Here is a 10,969-nt window from a genome sequence, read left to right on the forward strand (position 1 = left end):
CGGTGTGCCACTGAGAGCACACCCAGAGGCAGCCCCGCGTGTGACACAGGACAGGCAGAGCCAGCCTGGTGTGTTGTGTCACTCCCGGTTGACGCCGAGGCAGCCCCGCTGTGCCAGGGGAACACCCGGCCCCGGCCCCGGCCCGGCTCCGCCGCTCCCGCCTCACCCGCACCCGGCCCCGCCCCGGCGCGCGTCAGTGCCCTCAGACACAACACCCGCCGCGCCGAGCCGCTCGCACAGAGCCCCGGTAGCGCGCCGTGATCGTATAGTGGTTAGTACTCTGCGTTGTGGCCGCAGCAACCTCGGTTCGAATCCGAGTCACGGCATCGCCCGGCGGTACCACGGCATACGGGCTCTCTTTTTGACTTTTTTCCGTCTGCCACGGCGTGCTCTGGTTCTTTGTCACGTCGCGCCAATATTTCATTTTTCTTTCTTTTTTTCTGTCGGTTGCCGGCGGGGCTGCGGGGTTGAGCTGGGCCCGGCGCGGGGGAGTCCGCTGGCGCCGGGGAGAGAAGGAACGGAGGGACTGAAAACAAGAAAATAACATAAGATGGAAAAAAGAACATAAAAGTAGAAATAATAAATTAAATGATAAAATTAAATTTTAAAATACACGAAAATGGAGAGGAGAGGAGAGGAGAGGAGAGGAGAGGAGAGGAGAGGAGAGGAGAGGAGAGGAGAGGAGAGGAGAGGAGAGGAGAGGAGAGGAGAGACTGAGGTACAAAGTAAGAGTAAAATTGAAATAAAAATAGAATTGAAAAATTATGTTAAAATAATATATGTATATATATATATATATATAAATTGTACCACTAGATAAAGTAAAATAAAAGTAAATATTAAAAAAATAACTACATAATGAAATTTAAAATAATAGGAAATGAACTATTAAAATAAAATGAACTATTAAAATAAAATATAATAGAAAAAACGAAACGAAATATAACAATTGATAACATAAAGGTAAATAAAGAAATAAAAATTAAAAATAGAAAAGAAGAAAATTAAAGAAAATATTATTAAGCATAAGAATAAAAGAGTAAAAATTAAAAACGAAAGTGAAAATTATGTTATACAGATGAAATAGAATTAAATGAAAATAAATAAACTACTTAAAAATTGAAATAAATTTGAAATAATAAAATTAAGTTCAAAATAATAAGCGAGAACAACAAAATAAAATTATGAAATAGGCCAATGCGGCTATTGAGGGGGAAGAAGTCAAAAAGAGAGCCCGTGTGCCGTGGTACCGCCGGGCGATGCCGTGACTCGGATTCGAACCGAGGTTGCTGCGGCCACAACGCAGAGTACTAACCACTATACGATCACGGCGCGCTACCGGGGCTCTGTGCGAGCGGCTCGGCGCGGCGGGTGTTGTGTCTGAGGGCGCTGACGCGCGCCGGGGCGGGGCTGGGCGCGGGTGAGGCGGGAGCGGCGGAGCGGGGCCGGGGCCGGGGCCGGGGCCGGGGCCGGGGCCGGGTGTCCCCTGGCACAGCGGGGCTGCCTCCCCTCTGCGGGGCTGAACCGGGAGTGTCACACCGGGGCTGCCTCTGGGCGCTCCCGCTCCGCCCCCCGGGCGCAGCTCCGGGGCTCCGTCCCGTGTTCCCCGTGCGGGGCCGGGGCGCTGGTGAAGGGTCCCGGGTCGAGGCCCCGGAGCTCTCACGGCCCTCACCCACCCCCTGGCCCCAGCCCCGAGCCTCGCTCCCCATGTCTGACCCCTCTGCGGCGCTCACCCCCTCACCTTTATCCTCTGCTCTCGGCCCAGCTCCCTGCTCTGACCCTGAGCCTGACCCTTCCCTCATCCCAGCCCTCCGTATCCTAGGGTAACCCCGTTCCCTCAGCTGTAACCTCACCTCTCACTCCCCTGCGTATTTCTCAGGGAGTAAAATTTCTCCCAAACACAGGATTAATGACAACTAGGCACAGAGGGATGGGAGAAAAGAGAGGGACTAAGGATTTTATGCCCCTGCAACATCTAAAGGTATCAGTCTGTGCTGGACTCCTTGTTTCTCCTGCTCGAGCACATATCGATACCTAATGGCTCTGCTCTCACTACTGCTGCTGCTTTCCTGCTCCCAGTACTAAAGGTTCTTTCATTTTCACAGATATGCAAAGAATTCCAAACACCTGGGATCAAAAAGAATTCCTGACATAAAATATTTTAGACTTATCGCAGCATGACTCATTCCTTCTGAAGAGCTGGAGCTGATCACAGAAACATCAGCTCCTTCACACGGGATGAGCTCAGCGAGTGTCATACACACACACACCTCCCCTGGGAGGGGGTACAGGGAGTGGCAGGGGACTCCTACAACGCTGCTGGCCATGTCCCTGCACCCCATCCTCCTGCTGTATCTGCTGCAGCTGGAAAATCTTACATCTACAATAGTCTTCCTGAGGCTTGGGGCAAACTGGAGAAATGCCCTGTGTGCCTTGATTACTCTGTGAAGTAATTGCTCCTGCCACTCTGAGCTCATCTTGCTCACAACCAGCCCAAGAGAGCTCAGAGTGGTGGAGGAAGACAGAATGGTTTTTTGTACCCTCCCTTTGTCTATGACCACCTCGTCCTGTCCTCAGCAGTTTGCTGGTGTGCACCAGTGGTCCTTCAGCAATGCTGGGATCCTTTGCAGTGGGAGATGCTCTCCCATGTCAAACTGGCTGGCCAGGAGATGCTGAAGGGGTATCTGAATGATCTGAGTGTCCATGTGCTACTGTCCTGCTCCAGTCCCACCTTTCTCCCTCTCTTGACCATGTGCCAAGATCCCATTCTGTGCCTCTAATGGGGCTGCAGGGATACTGCTTTTGTTCATCTGTGTCCAGCCCTGTCCCCATCTGTGTCCTCATGCTGGAACAAAGCAGGTGCAGCGAGATAGGTGGTTCTCCTCCCATGCCCGAGGAGTTTGACACTATCATCATCCCCTTGACTGCACTGAGGACACAAATCCAACCAACAGACCCCTGCAGGACAGATGTAGCTGAGCTGTAGAGGTGGGATCACTGCAACCTCTGAATCCCAGTTCATGAGCTTGTGAAGGGAAGAAGTCCCTGGGCTGCCCTGTGCCTGGTCTCTTGTCCCTTCCTCCACAGTGGCACCATGCCATGAGCTGGGCCATGTCCCTGGTGAAGGGATAAGCCCAGCTCCATGTTAGTCTGGACAGCTGCTGTGTTGGGCAGGACAGGGTGGTGGGACCCACGGGAGATATTGGGGCACGCTCTGGCAGGACACGCTGTCCATGCCTGGTGGGGACAGAGAACCCAGAGAGGCACAGACAGTGACCAGGAGATTGCTCCTTGGGGATTTGCATGGGCAGGCAGAGTGGGACCCCTGAGGCTGGTGTCACCATAGCTTTATCCCAGCTCCCGGCCTGGCAGGATGCAGAGCCCATGTTTGGGTGGGTAGGTGGATGCTGGGCACTGCTCACACAGGGCACACAGTGTGGGCTCCTTGGTGGCTTGGAGGAGGAAGTGGAGCCTGTGATTTGGCTTCTTGGCAGATGTTTCTAGAATGTGGAAGTCGACAGAATTACAATGACCTCAGCTGCTGGAACATGCATGGTTGAGATAACACTGCAGCCATCCAGGAGAGTCAGCCAAACATGGAAGTAAGCAGGGAGGTGCAAAAGGACCAGAGATAAGGTATGGGGTGTGGATGAGAAGGAGGAGGTGAGAAACTGCTGCCACCCATTGCTGGCATCGGTGCTGGCCTGTCCCAGCAACTTTCTGCTGTAGGCTGCCCTCCCCACAGAGCTGGGATGTGAGCACTCCTAAAGGAACCTTGCCTGGTTGTCAGGGCCCAAACCACCCTTTGCCATGTGCTTTTTGGTCCAGATGGTTTGGACCTGCCAGGATGAAGGAAAAGAGATGAGCTTGTGGGAGCACTGAGAGCCCCATCTGTCTGCTGGGTAACCTGATCCCTTTGGGATGCTCAGCACCCAGCCAGGATGGCTGCTCCAGGCTCTTCCCACCCTGCTCTGCCCCTCAGTGTCTTTTCTCTGAGCCCTCTGATGCCTGTGGGTTGCATTCAGTGGGATTTAAAGGTGCCTGGAATGTCAAAACACCAGTGCAGCCAGACAGAGAGTGCTGCTGCACCCAGACATTGCCACTCTGTGGCACAAATATAAATCTTGCAGCTGGCAGAGGGACAAGGGCAATTCATCACTGCATGGCTGTCCAGGCTGCTCTGCCCCTCGAGCAGCCTCCCCAGCTGCTCCCTCACTGGGGCAGCCCCTGGTCTCCCTTCCCAGCCTCAGGAAGGCTGGTGGGAGGCAGAGGAATCCCCACCACCTCCTCTTTTTCTCACAGATTGCTAAAGCAGCCCTAGGAGCAGTGCTGATGCTGGGGAGGCAGGATGGATCTGAGGAAGTGCTCTGTGTTTTACTGGTGATGGAAAAGCAGAGGTGCAGGCCAGTGCTGTCCTCTCTGGCTATTCAGAGGCCACTAATCCAACTTGGAAATTGCTCTGCTGTGGAAATCCCAGCTTCCTTCCTAAGGAAATCAGAGCAACTCTACCATCATGCCCAGAATCCCATAGGCGCTGCTGGGGCAGAGCTGGATGCTGGGCAGGAGCAGGGAAAGGTTCTGGGGCTGGGACAATTTGAAGGTGAAGGTTTGTGTGGGTTTTAGGAGTGAAGAACAAAACACCTGAACTGGGAGACAATTGCCATCAACCTGACCTCATACTGTCCCCACCATCCTCTTCTAGGGCCACAAAGATGCTCTGAGGGCTGGAGCCCCTCTGCTCTGACACCAGGCTGGGAGAAGTAAGGGGCTTAACCTGGAGAAGGCTCCAAGGAGACCTCAAAGTCCCTTCCAGTGCCTAAAGGGGCTCCAGGAGAGCTGGAGAGGGGCTTTGGACAAAGCCTGGAGTAACAAGACAAGGGGGAATGGCTTCCCACTGCCAGAGGGCAGGGTTAGATGGGATATTGGGAAGGAATTCTTGGCTGAGAGGGTTGTGAGGCCCTGGCACAGGTTGCCCAGAGAGGCTGTGGCTTCCCCATCCCTGGAAGTGTTCCAGGCCAGGCTGGACAGGTCTTGGAGCAACCTGGGATAGTGGAAGGTGTCCCTGCCCATGGCAGGGGGTGGATTGAGATGAGCTTTAAGGTCTCTTCTGACCCAAACCACCATTCTGTGATTGTAGCTCATGAGACATGCACTGAGGACTGAATGAGAACAACTTGAGCATCCCTTGACACGAGTGTTCAGCTGTGATGCTCTCCAGAGGCTTTATGAGCCCATGACAGCACATGAGGTGGTCCTGGTTCTTCCAAAGCCTGAACTTCAAAGGATATTTTCCAGTCTGCCAGCAAGACAACTGGAAGGGAAGGCAAACAGGATCTAACAGAAAGATTGTTTGCTTGGTTGTATTTTGACATGATCTTGCCTGGCTCCAATGCTCAGAAATGAAAGAAAATGGTACCTCAAATGTATGGAGCAGGGATTTGTCAAAGCTGTCCTGTCCAAAACCCAGGGAGCACAGCTCAGAGCAGCCTCTTGAGCTCTTCCCTGGTGTGTCCAGCATCCAGCTGAAGATGGAATGTGAGGAAAGTGTCCCAGGGGAGAAGCAGCCATCCTGCAGCCCTAAATAAATGCTGTCACATGTCTGTGTGTGCCCTGCCTGATTCCAGCTGCCAGCCCCAGCTCTCACTCTGCCTTTGTCTGTGCACAGCAGGAGCCTCCTCCAGCTGCAGGGATTTATGGCCTGCACACAGCCACCTCTTAACCCAGGCTTGTGCTGCTGAATGGGCAGAAGACAGGCCACCATGAGCTGCCAGGCAGCCTGCCAGCCCCTACCTCCCCACTTCTTGCACTCATCTCTGAATTCACCTTCATTTTCTGCCTCTCAGCCCTTTCAGAGAAATTGGGCTGGTGGCAATTGCAATTGATCCCCTCTCTGTGGGAGCAATAGCCACTGTTTTGCTCTTGTGCACTGAGCCCATCTTCCTGACAGCTGATGACAGCCCTATTAAGAGATATAAGGAGATACCAGGGTGGGTGTTGCCCACAGGCAACATAAAGCTGTCTGGAGAAGGACCCAGCTGTGAGAGCATGGCTGTGGCTGCTGGATTAATCAAACCCACCATTAACCCCTTCCCGGGGCACTGAGGTCCCCTGCCAGCCCCACAGCACAGCCCCCACCAGCACATGGCTCTGATTGAGCTGCAAATGCTCCAGCTCCTTAGTTTGCTCAGCCTCAGATCGATGAGGGCAGGCAGCTCCAATCAATTCCACTTTACCACTTGCTATTGAGTTCAGATCCATGCTCTCACAGCTGGTCCCATTTCCTTCATTCATTCAGAGGAGGGATTCAGGCATTTTATCCCAGCTGGATGCTGTTTTGTCCTTGCAGGATCAAACCCTTTGGTAAGAGCAAATAAAAGCCAAAAATGGAGGGCCAGCAATGAAAGGACTGAATTTGTGCTGTGGTTGAAGGCCCAAGAGCATCCACCTGGCTGTCAGAGTGTGGAAGTGGGTGGCTGGATGAGGCCATGCAATTTGCATGATATAACTGAGCTGTTGCCACCAAGCCAGCATCTGTCATGAGGTTTTCCTGTCATGATCCTGGTTTTGTTCCAGGAAAGCTCCTGTGTCTTGCTTCCCCTGTCCCCAGGAGACCTGAGTGGCGAGAATTCAGCTCTCTGGCACTTGAGCCCACACTCAATGATTTTGCAAATAAAACAAAAAAAACAAACAAAAAAAACCCACCAAAAAAATCCCCCAAAACCCCCCAAAAAACAAATCAAAGAGTTTGCATAATGACTGTTTGGAAATTTCCCTCAAACCTTGCATTTGTCAGTTAAAGAAGTGTTCCCCGCCTCTGGGTGTCAATCCTGCAGTCATTTTTCTCTCCTCTCTTGTCACCCAGCTCCCTCACTGGCCTGTCTCCAGGATGCTGCACCTGAACCTGTGGAAATGAAGTTCCCCAGTGCTCTCCACACCTCATCAAAGTGTTAATGAGATGATGGACCACATACAGAGCAGCTGTGACACTCGGGGTGCTGATGTGCAGAGGCTGTCAGTGCAGAGAGCAGAGGCAGGGACCAGGCTCGAGGTGATGACCAATGGATGTGGCTCCAAGCTGGCAGATGTCTTTCAGCAAGTTGTCATCTCTTCTTTTGGTCAATTAGCATTGCCTCAATTATACTATCAACTGCATCACAGAAAGGCTGGAAAGCTGCAAAAAGTGCCTGCAGAAATTTGCTCCATTTGGTAAAGACACATGCTTTGTGCATATCCTGCCCAGGCTTTGATGGTCTCCTGGTGCAAATGTGTAGCAACACTTCCCCTGGACACCATCCCTGCCTCTAAAATCTCACAAGTCTCCTTTGTGCTAGTCCTTGTATTTAATATGTATTTATGGATTTTTTTCTGTGGATTTGTGTGCTCTTGTTCCTAAACCACGTAGCATCTGCAGCAGCCCCTGGCAGAGAGGGCCCCTGTGTGCTGAGTCTCCTCCTTGTGTTATCACTGTTATTTCAGCCTCTCCCACCTCCCCCTGCTGTGCAGATCTCTGCTCTGTGATCCCAGCTGTCTCCTTCCTGTGCCAAAGAGCCCTGGTCCTTCAGGGACCCCATGTGCAGAGACCTTGGATCCTCCTGCTGCCCTTCTGTGCACATTTTCCAGCTCTGCTGTATCCTTGGAACAGGGCGACCAGAAATGCATGTAGACTGGTACTGGCTAGGGAATAGTGATATCTCTGATTTCATCTCGCCTTTTTCCTGATCCTTCCTATCAGCTTGACAGAGAGTCTTTGAGGTTTTGACTTTTGCTGAGGGGACAGTTTCACAGACTGTCAGAGCTCCCAGTCTCAGAACCCATCACTGTGGACAAGAGCCTGGGCTTGGTTTCCCCATGTGTGTCACTTCCCTAACACTGGCTTTTGTCTCATTTTATTGTCAGCTTCCTAAGCCTCTCAAAGTCCTCCTGCAATGCTTACCATGCATCCACAATTTCCAGAATAATTCAATATTATTGCAGATTCTGCCGTTGACCTCATCTTGTCAAAAGATCTGCGTGTGGAAATGCAGGGACTTCTGCTGGATCACCTCAGGGGCCTGCTGGCTTTTTCCAAGAAAGCACTAGCTGTGGAAAAGAGAAATTCACTGCAAGAGAGCTGTATCAACTCTTCCCCAATATGTCATATTTATCCATCTGTTCCCTAACGATGCCAGTTTCCTCCTCCGTATGCCAATTTTTGTTCATTTGCAGAGAACAGATGTGTCATTTATCAGCCTGGGACTCCCTGGCTGCCTCCCAGGAAGCAATTCTGGTGCCACAGTTGCCACCTTCCAGTCCTCACGTCCCCTGCTGTACCCAGGGCCCGGAGATGGTTCGGCTGTCACCCAGCAGATGTGACATTCTCTTGGTCCCTGCTGTGCTGCACAAGGGGGTGGATGTGGGTTGCTCCTGGGGAGGAAAGGAGCAGGCAGATATCCACTCCAAATCTCCTGCAAATGGCTTTTGTTTGAAGCTGTGGAAGAAGCAGCTGGAGATTCCAGGAGCTTCCCTGCAAGCCAGGGTCGATGCTGGCATCAGGGGAAGGAGTGGACCCAGCACCTGACTCAAGTGACACGTGGGCAAGTGTGAGCCTCAGCCCCCACATTACCTGGGGTGAGTCAGCCGGGAGTGTGCAGGGGCAGGGACTCTGAGTCACAGGAAGCTGCTGCTGCCTGCCTGGGGGACGCTGCGCTGTGTCCGCACCAGCCCAGGATAAAGCGGAGGGGAAGCTTTGCCATGATCCATGGCACCATCCCTCCTCAGCCCAGCTGTGGAAGCTGCTGTGTGCTGCTCTTGGCCCAGCTGCCAAACAGGGCTCCTGTCCCCAGCTGGGCGTGAGCACCACGACCACTTCAGGCAGCAGAAGCAGCTCCTCAGGCCCTGGAGGATGGATGAGGATGCACACAGCTCTCTGCTGGGCTAGCAGCAGCCCGGAAGACATTACCTGGATTTTTCTTCCTGGTGCACGTTCTGACCTGTCTGGATTTACCCAGGCAAGGAGCTCCTTTGGTAAGAGGAAGGGCAATGCTGTCAGCACCAGCCTGGAGATCTCAGCAAAGAGCTCCTGGACTCTTCAGAGGTGGAGAACAGGGTGGGAGCAGATTCCAGTGCAGAGAACCAGCCCTGCATCTTTGCACACAACTGCAGGAAGCCCTTCTGCCTCCCCTGTTCCCATGGTCCCTCAGAGTGAACCACAAATCACTTCTGCACAGCCATGGGTTGTTATATTCCTACCTGAGGACTGTGTGCAGCTTCATAGCCATCCTTCCCTCCTTCCTGGGGGCTCCATGGGCTGTGGGCAGTGCCAGCAGCAGGCAGCCCCCAGGGCTGCACATTCTACCTGGGGATGCATGAGAGAGAAGCTAAAACGTGGAGTCTGGCATGCAAGCGGTGCAGCCCGTGCTCCCCCATCCTCTCCCATCTGCCAGTCCCTAAAGCACCCCATGACAGCCATCTGTCACAGTGACCCCCAAGCAGAGTGGCATCACAGCCACCACTGTGGTGCTGGGGTCAGTCTCTGCAGTGCAGCCATCAAACCTGGGTCCCGACAGCAATAAGGTAGGGAGAGGGCAAACACTTGGGATTGGAGCAGCACCAGCTGCAGCACGAGCTGCAGACAGATTCTGGCTTTGGCAGGAGAATGTAGAAATCTGCCACTGCTCCTCCAAACCTGAAGTGAGCCACTGTGAACAGAGCGATGTCACCAGCCTCTCGTCGTGACTGCAGAATAGAATATGAGCAGCCTGTGCCAGGCCTTGCAGGTGGCAAGGTCATTTGGTCTCCTTCTGGAGCTCCTTAAAGCTCCCCAAGCACAGAGGAGTCTCTGGGGGCTCTCACCTCAGCTGTGCTCTCTCCACCTGCTGCCTGTGCTGCTGCCTGGGTGGTTTGGCCAAGGGGAAGCCAACATCCAGGGGAAGCTCAAATCTGAGGGCTCGGCTGAGTCCAGGGACTTTGATGCCCCTCCAAGCTCTGCTGAAGCCTGAGGTGAGAAGGTGATCCCTCAGAGGCACAGATCAGGGAACAGGGGCCAGCCTGGAGGAGAAACAGGCCCAGCAAATGGTGAGGAGGTGCTGGGGTGCTGCATGGGCATGGACCACAGACCTTTGTCAAACCCCAGCGTGGCCCTGGCACAGCTGCCTCTCCAAGGAGGGAGCAATGTGAAGGATGTGCCAGGACTGGATAAGAAGGAAGAACCTATGCAATTCCTCTAATATGGTAGTATTTAAAAAAACCAAACACCACCACAAAGCTAGATCCTTCCTCAGTCCCCTCTCTGGAGACACTGAGCGTGTGTTTTCCAGGCCTGAGGATTTAACAAGAGCCATCTCCAACAGCTGTTGCTGAACATCCTCCTTGGTTACTAATAGAGGGTGGAAGTGCTTTCAATCTCAAGTGCCATTAGCCCTGCTTCCTTCCAAATGCTGGACAGGCAAATTTATTGACAATCTCTGCCTTTTCTGCATTTTAATAAGTCTCTTCATCTCCATCTGAGAGCCTGGGAACGAGGTCTGCTGCTAGACTGCTGCAAACACTGCCTGGTGATCACTTTGTTCCTCAAAGTGCTTTTTCTCCTGCTGCCTTTTGCATCTTGCAATCCCCATGCTTTGAAATTTCCAGTGCTGTTTTCTGGGTTTCATGGCTTTCTTCTCCCTTTGGAGGAAGCTCCTGTGGTGTCCAGTTGGACCTGGCAAATTTGGAAAATTTGGATGGGTTTCTCAAGCAGGAGTGTGCTCAAGGAAGCAGGAAATGTGGGACTCAGTGGGCTCTCTGGGCACATGTTGGGCATGTACCATGCCAGGCTGGCACAGGAAGCTCAGTTCCTTGGCAGCCCCATCCTCCCTGTCCCTCCTGCACAGGGCTGGTAGGAAGGAGGTCACCATGAGATACTTCTCTCCCCAGCTAGGCACCCTGAGAGCAAGATGCCAGCATCTGTCCCCACACTGTGCAGGACCACGGCTCATGGTGTGAGGACACA

At 52.9% G+C, this 10,969-nt stretch overlaps 2 non-coding genes across 2 annotated transcripts; one reads left to right on the plus strand and one right to left on the minus strand.

The window, feature by feature from the left end:
- The first annotated feature begins 254 nt into the window (after nt 1-254).
- On the plus strand, nt 255-326 carry TRNAH-GUG (transfer RNA histidin (anticodon GUG)). Its single transcript has one exon. It is a non-coding gene; the product is annotated as a tRNA-His (tRNA).
- Nucleotides 327-1,260: 934 nt separating this feature from the next.
- TRNAH-GUG (transfer RNA histidin (anticodon GUG)) lies at nt 1,261-1,332 on the minus strand. Its single transcript has one exon. It is a non-coding gene; the product is annotated as a tRNA-His (tRNA).
- Between the last annotated feature and the right edge of the window lie 9,637 nt (nt 1,333-10,969).

This window comes from Agelaius phoeniceus, chromosome 13, assembly GCF_051311805.1.
Source record: "Agelaius phoeniceus isolate bAgePho1 chromosome 13, bAgePho1.hap1, whole genome shotgun sequence".
NCBI lineage: Eukaryota > Metazoa > Chordata > Aves > Passeriformes > Icteridae > Agelaius > Agelaius phoeniceus.